Below are 14,462 nucleotides of genomic sequence, written 5' to 3' on the forward strand. Positions count from 1 at the left end.
TAAAAAATGACCCTTTATGTGTCCAGGGATGTGCAGGTCAGGTGAGTGGGATTACATAGAAGTTACCGAGCCTGCTGTAATAATAATAATCCTTATTGTCACAAGTAGGCTTACATTAACACTGCAATTAAGTTATTGTAAAAAGCCCCTAGTCACCACATTACAGCACCTGTTCGGGTGCACAGCGGGAGAATTCAGAATGTCCAAATGACCTAACACCATGTCTTTCAGGACTTGTGGGAGGAAACCGGAGCACCTGGAGGAAACCCACGCAGACGGGGGGAAAACGTGTAGACTCCACACAGTTACCCAAGTTGGGAATCAAACCTGGGACCCTGGAGTTGTGAAGCAACAGTGCTACCCACTGTGCTACCGTGCTCCACCATTTACCACGATCATGGCTGCTCATCCAACTCAATAACCTAATCCTACTTTCCCCCCATAATCTTTGATCCCATTCGCCCCAAGTGCTATATCTAGCCACTTCTTGGGGATAGGGTGTAGGAGTGGGCCAAGGTAGAGTGATCTTTCAGAAGGTTGGTGCAGATGCGATGGGCCGAATGGCCTCCTTCTGCATTGTAGGGATTCTATGGTTCTATTCTACAGGCTTTTTGTGCTGTTGCCAGTTGTATGTTTGTGTGTGGAATTGGGAAAATGTTCTGGAGTCTTAGTTTAATACAGTGAGAGAGAGTAAACTGGTTAAATCTGTTAATGGGTAGAATAACTGAAGGTAAGAGTGGGTCGGGTGAGGGAGGAGGAGGGGATGTTCAAAAAAAGTGTTTAAGACCATAAGACATAGGAGCAGAATTAGGCCACTCGACCCATCGAATCTGCTCCGCCATTCAATCATGGCTGATATTTTTCTCATCCCCATTCTCCTGCCTTGTCCCCAGAACCCCTGATCCCCTTCTTGATCAAAAACCTATCTACCTCTGATTTTAAAAAATATTTTTTATTCTCCTCCTTTTTCACATTTTCTCCCAAATTTGCACCCAACAATAAACAATAATCAGTAATGAATGTAATGTCAATCCCCATATCAATAACAACGATCCCATCCTCCCACCAAACCCCAAACATTGGCCCGCATTGGCAAACTGTAATTAGTGGAGTACAACATGGGTCAGTGCTGGGGCCTCAACTATTTACAGTCTGCATTGATGATTTGGATGAAGGGGCCGAATGTATGGTAGCTAAACTTACCAATGACACTAAGCTTGGTAGGAAAGTAAGTCATCAAGAGAAGGGATATAGAGGGCGGCACGTGGCACAGTGGTTAGCACTGGGACTATGGCACTGAGGACCTGGGTTCGAATCTCAGTTTCCATGTGGGTCACTTTCCATGTGGAGTTTGTACATTCTCCCCGTGTCTGCGTGGGTCTCACCCCCACAACCCAAAGACGTGCAAAGTAGTGAATTGCCAAGCTAAATTGCCCCTTAATTGGGAAAAAAAGTTGGGTATTCTAGATTTATAAAAAAACAACAAAAAGAAAAAAAAAGAAGGGATATAGACATGTTAAGTGAATGGGCAAAAATTTGGTCGATGGAGTATAAATGTGAACTTGCCCACTTGGCAGGAAGACTAGAAAAGCAGTATACTATTTATATGGAAAGACATTGCAAAACCTGGTGGTACAGAGGGATCTGGGTGTCCTGGAACATGAATCACAAAAGGTTAGTGTGCAGGTACAGCAGGTGATTAGGAAGGCAATTGGAATGTTGGTGTTTCTTGCAAGGGGAATGGAATATAAAAGTAAGGATGTCTTACTGCAGCTGTGGGGCCTTGGTCTTCTTGATTACTGTGCATTGTTTCGGTCTCCTTATTTGAATATATATATATATATAATTGCATCAGAAGCAATTCAGAAAAGGTTCACGCGATTCATTCTTCGGATGAGGGTCTTATGAAGGAAAGTTACAACAGGTTAGAACAATTAGAGGTTAGAAGATTTGAAACAAATAAAGTCCTGAGGAGACTTAATAGGGTAGATACTGGGAGGATCCACTTGTGCGGGAGTCTAGAGCTAGGGAATAGCGTTTAAGAGTAAGAGATTTCCCTTAAAGACAGAAATGAGGAGATTAGTTTTTTCCCAGAGGTGTATGTTGAATCCACTTCCAAAGGGGGCAGTGGAGGCTGGGTCAGTGGTCAAGTAGAATTGGGCAGTTCTTGATAAACAAGGGGGGCAAACAGGAAAGTTGGGTTGAGACCACAACCAGATCAGCCATGGTCTTATTGAATGGCAGAGCAGGCTTGAAGGGCCGAATGGCCTACTCCTGCTTCTAAGTCCTATGTTCTTCCCTGGTTGAGGGAAGGGCAGGATTGGCAGCTAAACATTCCAGGATTTAGATGTTTCAGGCGGGATAGAGGGGGATGTAAAAGGGGAGGTGGAGTTGCGCTACTTGTTCGGGAGAATATCACAGCTGTACTGCGAGAGGACACCTCAGAGGGCAGTGAGGCTATATGGGTAGAGATCAGGAATAAGACGGGTGCAGTCACAATGTTGGGGGTATACTACAGGCCTCCCAACAGCCAGCGGGAGATAGAGGAGCAGGTAGGTAGACAGATTTTGGAAAAGAGTAAAAACAACAGGGTTGTGGTGATGGGAGACTTCAACTTCCCCAATATTGACTGGGACTCACTTAGTGCCAGGGGCTTAGACGGGGAGGAGTTTGTAAGGAGCATCCAGGAGGGCTTCTTAAAACAATATGTAGACAGTCCAACTAGGGAAAGGGCGGTACTGGACCTGGTATTGGGGAATGAGCCCGGCCAGGTGGTAGATGTTTCAGTAGGGGAGCATTTCGGTAACAGTGACCACAATTCAGTAAGTTTTAAAGTACTGGTGGACAAGGATAAGAGTGGTCCGAGGATGAATGTGCTAAATTGGGGGAAGGCTAATTATAACAATATTAGGCGGGAACTGAAGAGCATAGATTAGGGGCGGATGTTTGAGGGCAAATCAACATCTGACATGTGGGAGGCTTTCAAGTGGCAGTTGAAAGGAATACAGGACCAGCATGTTCCTGTGAGGAAGAAAGATAAATACGGCAATTTTCGGGAACCTTGGATGACGAGTGATATTGTAGGCCTCGTCAAAAAGAAAAAGGAGGCATTTGTCAGGGCTAAAAGGCTGGGAACAGACGAAGCCTGCGTGGAATATAAGGAAAGTAGGAAGGAACTTAAGCAAGGAGTCAGGAGGGCTAGAAGGGGTCACGAAAAGTCATTGGCAAATAGGGTTAAGGAAAATCCCAAGGCTTTTTACACATACATAAAAAGCAAGAGGGTAGCCAGGGAAAGGGTTGGCCCACTGAAGGATAGGCAAGGGAATCTATGTGTGGAGCCAGAGGAAATGGGCGAGGTACTAAATGAATACTTTGCATCAGTATTCACCAAAGAGAAGGAATTGGTAGATGTTGAGTCTGGAGAAGGGGGTGTAGATAGCCTGGGTCACATTGTGATCCAAAAAGACGAGGTGTTGGGTGTCTTAAAAAATATTAAGGTAGATAAGTCCCCAGGGCCTGATGGGATCTACCCCAGAATACTGAAGGAGGCTGGAGAGGAAATTGTTGAGGCCTTGACAGAAATCTTTGGATCCTCGCTGTCTTCAGGGGATGTCCCGGAGGACTGGAGAATAGCCAATGTTGTTCCTCTGTTTAAGAAGGGTAGCAAGGATAATCCAGGGAACTACAGGCCGGTGAGCCTTACTTCAGTGGTAGGGAAATTACTGGAGAGAATTCTTCGAGACAGGATCTACTCCCATTTGGAAGCAAATGGACGTATTAGTGAGAGGCAGCACGGTTTTGTGAAGGGGAGGTCGTGTCTCACTAACTTGATAGAGTTTTTCGAGGAGGTCACTAAGATGATTGATGCAGGTAGGGCAGTAGATGTTGTCTATATGGACTTCAGTAAGGCCTTTGACAAGGTCCCTCATGGTAGACTAGTACAAAAGGTGAAGTCACACGGGATCAGGGGTGAGCTGGCAAGGTGGATACAGAACTGGCTAGGCCATAGAAGGCAGAGAGTAGCAATGGAGGGATGCTTTTCTAATTGGAGGGCTGTGACCAGTGGTGTTCCACAGGGATCAGTGCTGGGACCTTTGCTCTTTGTAGTATATATAAATGATTTGGAGGAAAATGTAACTGGTCTGATTAGTAAGTTTGCAGACGACACAAAGGTTGGTGGAATTGCGGATAGCGATGAGGACTGTCGGAGGATACAGCAGGATTTAGATTGTCTGGAGACTTGGGCGGAGAGATGGCAGATGGAGTTTAATCCGGACAAATGTGAGGTAATGCATTTTGGAAGGTCTAATGCAGGTAGGGAATATACAGTGAATGGTAGAACCCTCAAGAGTATTGAAAGTCAAAGAGATCTAGGAGTACAGGTCCACAGGTCATTGAAAGGGGCAACACAGGTGGAGAAGGTAGTCAAGAAGGCATATGGCATGCTTGCCTTCATTGGCCGGGGCATTGAGTATAAGAATTGGCAAGTCATGTTGCAGCTGTATAGAACCTTAGTTAGGCCACACTTGGAGTATAGTGTTCAATTCTGGTCGCCACACTACCAGAAGGATGTGGAGGCTTTAGAGAGGGTGCTGAAGAGATTTACCAGAATGTTGCCTGGTATGGAGGGCATTAGCTATGAGGAGCGATTGAATAAACTCGGTTTGTTCTCACTGGAACGAAGGAGGTTGAGGGGAGACCTGATAGAGGTATACAAAATTATGAGGGGCATAGACAGAGTGGATAGTCAGAGGCTTTTCCCCAGGGTAGAGGGGTCAATTACTAGGGGGCATAGGTTTAAGGTGAGAGGGGCAAGGTTTAGAGTAGATGTACGAGGCAAGTTTTTTACGCAGAGGGTAGTGGGTGCCTGGAACTCGCTACCGGAGGAGGTAGTGGAAGCAGGGACGATAGGGACATTTAAAGGGCATCTTGACAAATATATGAATAGGATGGGAATAGAAGGATACGGACCCAGGAAGTGTAGAAGATTGTAGTTTAGTCGGGCAGCATGGTCGGCACGGGCTTGGAGGGCCGAAGGGCCTGTTCCTGAGCTGTACATTTCTTTGTTCTTTTGTTCTTTGTTCCTAGAACATTGCAGGTGCCCCAACTGTAATCTTCCAAAGTTCCCTTGATTTAGAAATTGATAGATTGAGAAATGCATATATCATTTCACTATTTATGAAAGATGAGGGAAGGAAATCAGGGAATTATAGACCTGTTAGCCAAACATTTGTTGTTGATATATTGTTAGTGTCTAAGGATAAGGGATAAGGTGACTAAACACCTTGAAAGTTTTTAGTTAATCAGAGATAGCCGGCATGGATTTGTAAAAGTCAGGGAACCCTGATGGACCTGCGGCAGGTATGTGGCATTAGGCTGCAAATCAGCCATGATCTCATTGAATAATGGGTCAGGCTTGAGGGGTTAAATTACCTTTTTCTGTTCTTGTGTCCAATGTTTAAGTGCCAAAACAGCGCCATACAGGGGAAGGGCTAGATTCACACCTGACCCTTCCAATTCTAGTCTGTAGTCATGTGTAAGACTAACCGAAGCCCTCAGGTGAAGGGTTGCCTGAATTCTGATAATGGCTCCTCTGAAAACCTGACTTGGCTCATTATGTCCGGAATGACTGAGTGCATCTTAGAGTTATTCAATTCTTAGTTTGGCTCAATGGAATTATCATGGTCTGAATGCTATTTTACAGGGTATCAGACTTTTTCTATGCCATTCCCATGGTCAAAGCTTCCACCACCTGGAGCTACCTGACCTTTTTCGATCTTTGTGTGAGTAGCCACCGGATAAGTGATATTTTCCAGTGCAGATCAAAAATATGGCAATCTGGACTTCCGGGTGCGGCGATGACCAGCTGAGTCGCACGTTTCGGCAGCTCCCTGTGAAACGGACTTTTGGGCTCTTGATAGGAGCCCCAACGGCAATTTTAACGGCTGAAAACACCGTGCGGTAAACCAGAAGGGTGTTCCCCCTGGACACGGATGGAAAAAGGAGAGGAAAGTGGCCGGATTGCAGCGGATCCTTTGGAACAACGGCAAGGAAGGCAAGCAGAAACCAAGATGGCGTCGGAAGGTGGCAGTTTCATATGGGGCCCTGAACAACAAGAGTTTTTGAAACGCTGCGTGGAGGAGATAAAAAAGGAAATGAAGAAAGAGTTGTTGGCCCCGATATTACAGGCGATTGAAGGGCTGAAAGAGGAACAAAAGACCCAGGAGCAGGAGCTTCGGGTCGTGAAGGCGAAAGCAGCAGAGAATGAAAACGACATACAGGGCCTGGTGGTGAAGTCGGAGATACAGGAGGCACACCAGAAACGATCTGTGGAGAGGTTGGAGGCACTGGAAAATAACGCAAGGAGGAACAACTTGAGGATTCTTGGCCTTCCTGAAGGTGTGGAGGGGGCGGACGTCGGGGCATATGTGAGCACGATGCTGCACTCGTTAATGGGAGTGGAGGCCCCGACGGGTCCGTCGGAGGTGGAGGGAGCATACCGAGTTATGGTGCGAGGACCGAGAGCAGGAGAAGCTCCCAGAGCCATAGTGGTGAGATTTCTCCGTTTTAAGGATAGAGAAATGGTCCTTAGATGGGCGAAGAAAACTCGGTGTAGTAAATGGGAGAACGCGGTGATCCGCGTCTATCAAGATTGGAGTGCGGAGGTGGCGAGAAGGAGGGCGAGCTTTAATCGGGCCAAAGCGGTACTTCACAAAAAAAAGATAAAGTTTGGAATGCTGCAACCGGCAAGACTGTGGGTCACATATCAAGGGAGGCACCACTACTTTGAGACGGCGGATGAAGCGTGGACTTTTATTGTAGAAGAAAAATTGGAATGATTGGACTACGAAAATGAACGTTTGGACAAAGTGGTGGGACGAGTGGGGGGGGGGGGGGCGAAGAGGGATTGTATGATTAATCCTGCGGTATGGTAACTTTTCTTTCTCCCACAGGTGGTGATGGGGGGAGGTGGGGAGGGAGAGGAGATGGGGCGTTGGCCATGGGAGGCGGGGCCGAGGGAGAGGCGCGGGCTTGGTTCCCGCGCTATGATAATTATGGCGGGAATAGAGAAGCAGGAAGGAGGGGGCACCGCACGGGGCGAGCCGTGATCACGGGGGGAAGCCGAGGTCAGCCAGAGTTTGCTGACTTCTGGGAGCAACATGGGGGGAGTAATTACGCTAGCGGGGGGTCTAGCGGGGGGGGGGGGGGAGGGGGGAATTACTGGGTTGCTGCTGCTGGGGAAAGGGGGGAGTGGGTGCGGGAAAGGATGGGCGGGGGGGCACCGTCTGGGAGAAATACAGCCGCGTGGGAACTGGGCGAGAAGCTGGAAAAAGATGATGGCTAACCGGCAAGGGGGGGGGGTGGGAAGCCCCCCAACTCGGCTGATCACGTGGAACGTGAGGGGGCTTAACGGGCCGATAAAGAGGGCACGAGTACTCGCACACCTTAAGAAACTTAAAGCAGATGTGGTCATGTTACAGGAAACGCACCTGAAACTGATAGATCAGGTTAGGTTGCGCAAAGGATGGGTAGGGCAGGTGTTCCATTCGGGGCTGGATGCGAAAAACAGGGGGGTGGCTATATTAGTGGGGAAGCGGGTAATGTTCGAGGCAAAGACTATAGTGGCGGATAACGGGGGCAGATACGTGATGGTGAGTGGCAAATTACAGGGAGAGATGGTGGTGTTGGTAAACGTGTATGCCCCGAATTGGGACGATGCCAATTTTATGAGGCGAATGCTAGGACGCATCCCAGACCTAGAGACCGGAAAGCTGATAATGGGGGGAGACTTTAACACGGTGTTGGAACCAAGGCTGGATAGGTCGAAGTCCAGGACTGGTAGGAGGCCGGCAGCAGCCAAGGTGCTTAAGGATTTTATGGAGCAGATGGGAGGGGTGGACCCGTGGAGATTCAGTAGACCTAGGAGTAAGGAGTTCTCGTTTTTCTCCTATGTCCATAAAGTCTATTCACGCATAGACTTTTTTGTGTTGGGTAGGGCATTGATCCCGAGGGTGAGGGGAACGGAATATACGGCTATAGCCATTTCGGATCATGCCCCACACTGGGTAGACTTGGAGATAGGGGAGGAAACAAGAGGGCGTCCACCCTGGAGAATGGATATGGGACTAATGGCGGATGAGGGGGTGTGCTTAAGGGTGAGGGGATGCATTGAAAAGTACTTGGAACTCAATGACAATGGGGAGGTTCAGGTGGGAGTGGTCTGGGAGGCGTTGAAGGCGGTGGTTAGGGGGGAGCTGATATCAATAAGGACACATAAAGGGAAGCAGGAGAGTAAGGAACGGGAGCGGTTGTTGCAAGAACTTTTGAGGGTGGACAGACAGTATGCGGAAGCACCGGAGGAGGGACTGTATAGGGAAAGGCAAAGGCTGCATGTGGAATTTGACTTGCTGACCACAGGCACTGCAGAGGCACAATGGAGGAAGGCGCAGGGTGTACAGTATGAATATGGAGAGAAGGCGAGCAGATTGCTGGCACACCAATTGAGGAAAAGGGGAGCAGCGAGGGAAATAGGGGGGGTGAGAGACGAAGATGGAGAGACGGAGCGGGGAGCGGAGAGAGTGAATGAAGTGTTCAAGACATTTTATAAAAAATTGTATGAAGCTCAACCCCCGGATGGGAGGGAGAGAATGATGGAGTTTTTGGATCGGCTGGAAATTCCCAAGGTGGAAGAGCAGGAAAGGATGGGATTGGGAGCACAGATCACGGTAGAAGAAGTGGTGAAAGGAATTAGGAACATGCAGACGGGAAAGGCCCCGGGACCGGACGGATTCCCAGTTGAATTTTACAGAAAATATTTGGACTTGCTCGCCCCGCTACTGACGAGGACCTTCAACGAGGCAAAGGAAAGGGGACAACTGCCCCCGACTATGTCAGAAGCAACGATATCGCTTCTTTTAAAGAAGGAAAAGGATCCGCTACAATGCGGGTCCTACAGACCAATCTCCCTCCTCAATGTAGATGCCAAGGTCTTGGCCAAGGTAATGGCAATGAGAATAGAGGAATGTGTCCCGGGGGTGGTTCATGAGGACCAAACTGGGTTTGTGAAGGGGAGACAGCTGAACACGAACATACGGAGGTTGTTAGGCGTAATGATGATGGCCCCACCAGAGGGTGAAACGGAGATAGTAGTGGCGATGGATGCCGAGAAAGCATTTGATAGAGTGGAGTGGGATTATCTGTGGGAGGTGTTGAGGAGATTTGGGTTCGGAGAGGGGTATGTTAGATGGGTGCAGCTGTTGTATAGGGCCCCAGTGGCGAGTGTGGTCACGAATGGACGGGGATCGGCATATTTTCGGCTCCACAGAGGGACAAGGCAGGGATGTCCTCTGTCCCCATTACTGTTTGCACTGGCGATTGAGCCCCTGGCGATAGCGCTGAGAGGTTCCAAGGGATGGAGGGGAATACTTAGGGGAGGAGAAGAACACCGGGTATCTTTATATGCGGATGATCTGCTACTATATGTGGCGGATCCAGCGGAGGGGATGCCAGAAATAATGCGGATACTTGGGGAGTTTGGGGATTTTTCAGGGTATAAATTGAACATGGGAAAGAGTGAGCTGTTTGTGGCGCATCCAGGGGAGCAGAGTAGAGAAATAGAAGACCTACCGTTGAGGAAGGTAACAAGAGACTTTCGTTACCTGGGGATCCAGATAGCTAAGAATTGGGGCACATTGCACAGGCTAAATTTGACGCGGTTGGTGGAACAGATGGAGGAAGATTTCAAGAGATGGGACATGGTAGCATTGTCAATGGCAGGGAGGGTGCAGGCAGTTAAGATGGTGGTCCTCCCGAGATTCCTTTTTGTGTTTCAGTGTCTCCCGGTGGTGATCACGAAGGCTTTTTTCAAAAGGATAGAAAAGAGTATTATGGGTTTTGTTTGGGCCGGGAAGACTCCGAGAGTGAGGAAGGGATTCTTACAGCGTAGTAGGGATAGGGGGGGGCTGGCACTACCGAGCCTAAGTGAGTATTATTGGGCCGCTAATATTTCAATGGTGAGTAAGTGGATGGGAGAGGAGGAAGGAGCGGCGTGGAAGAGATTAGAGAGGGCGTCCTGTAGGGGGACCAGCCTGCAGGCTATGGTGACAGCCCCATTGCCGTTCTCACCAAGGAACTATACCACGAGTCCGGTGGTGGTAGCTACACTGAAGATTTGGGGACAGTGGAGACGACATAGGGGAAAGACCGGAGCACTGGGGGGGTCCCCGATAAGAAACAACCATAGGTTTGCCCCGGGGGGAATGGATGGGGGATATGGAATGTGGCAAAGAGCAGGTATAACGCAATTGAAAGATCTATTTGTGGATGGGAAGTTTGCGAGTCTGGGAGCGCTGACCGAGAAATATGGGTTGCCCCAAGGGAATGCATTCAGGTACATGCAATTGAGGGCTTTTGCGAGGCAGCAGGTGAGGGAATTCCCGCAGCTCCCGACACAAGAGGTGCAGGACAGAGTCATCTCAAAGAAATGGGTGGGGGACGGTAAGGTGTCGGATATATATAGGGAAATGAGAGACGAAGGGGAGACTATGATGGACGAACTAAAAGGGAAATGGGAAGAAGAGCTAGGGGAGGAGATTGAGGAGGGGATGTGGGCAGATGCCCTAAACAGGGTAAACTCGTCGTCCTCGTGCGCCAGGCTAAGCCTGATTCAGTTTAAGGTATTACACAGGGCACATATGACTGGAACACGGCTCAGTAAATTTTTTGGGGTGGAGGATAGGTGTGCGAGGTGCTCGAGAAGCCCAGCGAATCATACCCATATGTTTTGGTCATGCCCGGCACTACAGGGGTTTTGGATGGGGGTGACAAAGGTGCTTTCGAAAGTAGTAGGAGTCCGGGTCGAACCAAGCTGGGGGTTGGCTATATTTGGGGTTGCACAAGAGCCGGGAGTGCAGGAGGCGAAAGAGGCCGATGTTTTGGCCTTTGCGTCCCTAGTAGCCCGGCGCAGAATATTGCTAATGTGGAAAGAAGCCAAGCCCCCGGGGGTGGAGACCTGGATAAATGATATGGCGGGGTTCATAAAGTTAGAGCGGATTAAGTTCGTCCTAAGGGGGTCGGCTCAAGGGTTTACAAGGCGGTGGCAACCGTTCGTCGAATATCTTGCGGAAAGATAGATAGGGGAGAACAAAGAAGGCAGCAGCAGCAGCCCAGAACTTGGGGGGTGGGGGGTGGGGGGGGGGGGGGGGTGGCCTGAGACAAGGCAGTTGCCAATTAGGGCTAGTTTTTTTTTATTTTTGTTATTTAATATTTATTTATTTGTTGTTGTTTTCTTTTGTTCTTGTTTAAATAAAAAAGGTCATTATTATCTGTATTGTTATAATGTTGTGTAAAGGATGCACAATGTACTGTGTTGGTTGACCAAAAATTTTCAATAAAATATTATTTAAAAAAAAAAAAAATATGGCAATCTGAATTTGGAGAACCCAGCGCCTGACTGGATCCGGGCATCTTCCCCAGGTTTGGGACTACAGCCTAGCTGACTCTCATAAACTGGTGAAGAACAACTTGATTTTGGATTAACGAGTTCCAATGTTCGTATCTGAAGAGTGCAACAACCTTGGATTATCTCAGTGATGGCTGGATCTTCAAATGGCTGGGACAAAAACGTACAATATGTATTTAAATAACTGAAAACGAGTAGTAACGGAGGATCTTTTGCTTCTCTTTCACCTTAATGAATTGATGAAGGGTGAGTACAAATGTGAAAAGTAGGCTTAGTTCCAAAACTCAAATATCCAACAATTCCTCCTTGGAACTTAACTCTCAAAAGCATACACAATTAACTCCAAAATTATCAAAACCTTTAGAATTGCTGCCTGGCACAGGGAAAGGATGAAATTGCGAAGCAAACAGTTGAGGGTTAACAAAAAGATGTTTTTGTATCCAATACATCTGCTGACATTGGCATGCCATGATTCTCATAAAACTCTACATTAAACAAATAATGTTGTTGAACTTTTAGTAGAACAGAGTGTCCTGTCATGGTAAACTGTAAAGAATAGTTAACAAGCTAGAAAGAAAGAATTTGCTTTTATATAGTACATGTAGTGTCCTTGTGATGTTCCAAAATATTTCACAGATATTGAAACTGTTGTAATGTCAAGAGGTGCAGCAGTCAATATGAGCACACCAAGCTCGCACAAAAATACAATGAGATAAATGACCATATAATCTCTTTTTAGTAATGTTAGTTGAAAGAGAAAAACGTTGCGCAGCCGCCAAGAGAATTTCCTGCACTTTTTTGAATCGTGCTATATCGGGTATTTTATGCCCACCTGAGAGAGTGGGTAGAGCCTTGATTTAGCATGTCATGCAAAAGAGGGCACGTCCAACAATGCAGCAAATGTCAGTTTCGATGATGGTCAGGTAGATTTGGTGATAATTCAACTCGCAAATAAAAACATGATTTGGAAATCTAGATGAAACATTATGAGAGCTGGGGGATATTTTCTTTTTGTGGCAACGGATGTTCAAATTGAACCCGTGACCTAACTCAGAGGTGAGAATGCTTCTGTGAGTCAAGGATGACACTAGTTAGATAAGGACTCGAAACTCGCTACTGCGTGCCGAAGATCAAATAGAACAGCTGTTCGTTCTTTCAGCATGATACCATCACACACCAAAATGACTCAAAAAAACATAATGTCAACTGAGATTCAGTTTCCTATTTTAATTTGGGTGTATGTTTAGATTAGACATTCCTAAAAATGGTGACCACAACCCACAGTTGGTGTTAGAAAAAAAGAGGGATTTGTTTCAGTGTAAAAATCCTGGGCATTACCACTTTTTGTTTATATTAACAACATCAATACCCATTGCGTGCAATTCTGGTTGCCACATTATAGGAAGGATGTGGAAGCATTGGAAAGGGTGCAGAGGAGATTTACCAGAATGTTGCCTGGTATGGAGGGAAGATCTAATGAGGAAAGGCTGAGGGACTTGAGGCTGTTTTCGTTAGAGAGAAGAAGGTTAAGAGGTGACTTAATTGAGGCATACAAGATGATCAGAGGATTGGATAGGGTGGACATGAGAGCCTTTTTCCTTGGATGGTGATGTCTAGCACGAGGGGACATAGCTTTAAATTGAGGGGAGATAGATATAGGACAGATGTCAGGGGTAGGTTCTTTACTCAGAGAGTAGTAAGGGCGTGGAATGCCCTGCCTGCAACAGTAGTGGACTCGCCAACACTAAGGACATTCAAATGGTCATTGGATAGACATATGGACGATAAGGGAATAGTATAGATGGGCTTTAGAGTGGTTTCACAGGTCGACGCAACATCGAGGGCCGAAGGGCCTGTACTGCGCTGTAATGTTCTATGTTCTATTGCAGTAAATATCCTGTGGAGTAAAACAAAAGCTCCACCAAAACGTTTAGCTGCTTCTCCATGAGCTTCAGCTGAGTGAGTAGCTCCTGTGTGATTTCTTTATTTTCCACAGCGAAATTACTGCATTTTCTGCAAAGCTCATTGGCAAGTCTTCAATAGGTAACAACAGCTATTATTAAAAACACTGATAAGATTCTTCTAAACTTATGGAAAATAGATAGCAACCTAGCAAAGGAAAGGTGCTTTTAATTAATTTCCCCTATATCCATTGCCAATTGAGGTTGTGGAAGCAGGTACATTAACAGCGTTCAAAGGCATCTTGAAAAATACATGGATAGGTGGGTATAGAGGGATACGGCACAAGGAAGTGCTGAGGGTTTTGGCCAAGGTTGGTATCATGACCGGTACAGGCTTGGAGGGCCGAAAGGCCTGTTCCTGTGCTGTACTGTTCTTTGTTCTTTGTTCATTGTACAAATATAAAATGCCCTCATACACACAACTCTCATAATATTTCATCTAGATTTCCAAATTGTGTTTTTATTTTTGAGTTAAATTAGCACAAACGTACCTTGCAATATGGTGCAAACCTCAGTTGCAAAATGTTTGTGCCCAATTAATTTTAGATAAATTCCGTTTTGAACATAAATGCTTTAAGTATCCTTTGGGCTGAGAATGTTCATTGTGAAATATGAGGCAGAAGTTATCCATTTGCTTTATTGAACACTATAGAACAGCTAAGAATTAATTGCTCTTACAATAAAATGTAATGATGTTTTTAAAAAATGCCACATCCTGCTATGAGGGAAAATTGATCTCTTAAGATGTGTAATATTAGATTTTAGAAGGTAAGGAATGATGACCTAAAATTATTTGAGCTCCCACAATTATGTTCATGAACAAAAGGCATGCCACATGTGAATACTGTATTCACCAATCGCTTAGTAAAAGGGATTGTAGAATTATGGAGGAGACCTTACCATCAGCTGGGTAAATAATAAGAGTAATTAATCTCACTACCTTTAGAAAGTTGGGTAGGCTTTGTCCCTGATTTTCAAACAGCCATGAAAATTATGCTAAATTATCAGGTTCCTAAAAACACATCAAGTGACTGTGGTAA

At 46.5% G+C, this 14,462-nt stretch overlaps 1 protein-coding gene across 1 annotated transcript in view; it reads right to left on the minus strand.

The window, feature by feature from the left end:
• Positions 1 to 14,462, minus strand: part of LOC140426432 (phosducin-like) — a 90,908-nt gene that overhangs the window by 75,820 nt on the left and 626 nt on the right. The window lies entirely within an intron of this gene.

This window comes from Scyliorhinus torazame, chromosome 7 (genome assembly GCF_047496885.1).
Source record: "Scyliorhinus torazame isolate Kashiwa2021f chromosome 7, sScyTor2.1, whole genome shotgun sequence".
NCBI lineage: Eukaryota > Metazoa > Chordata > Chondrichthyes > Carcharhiniformes > Scyliorhinidae > Scyliorhinus > Scyliorhinus torazame.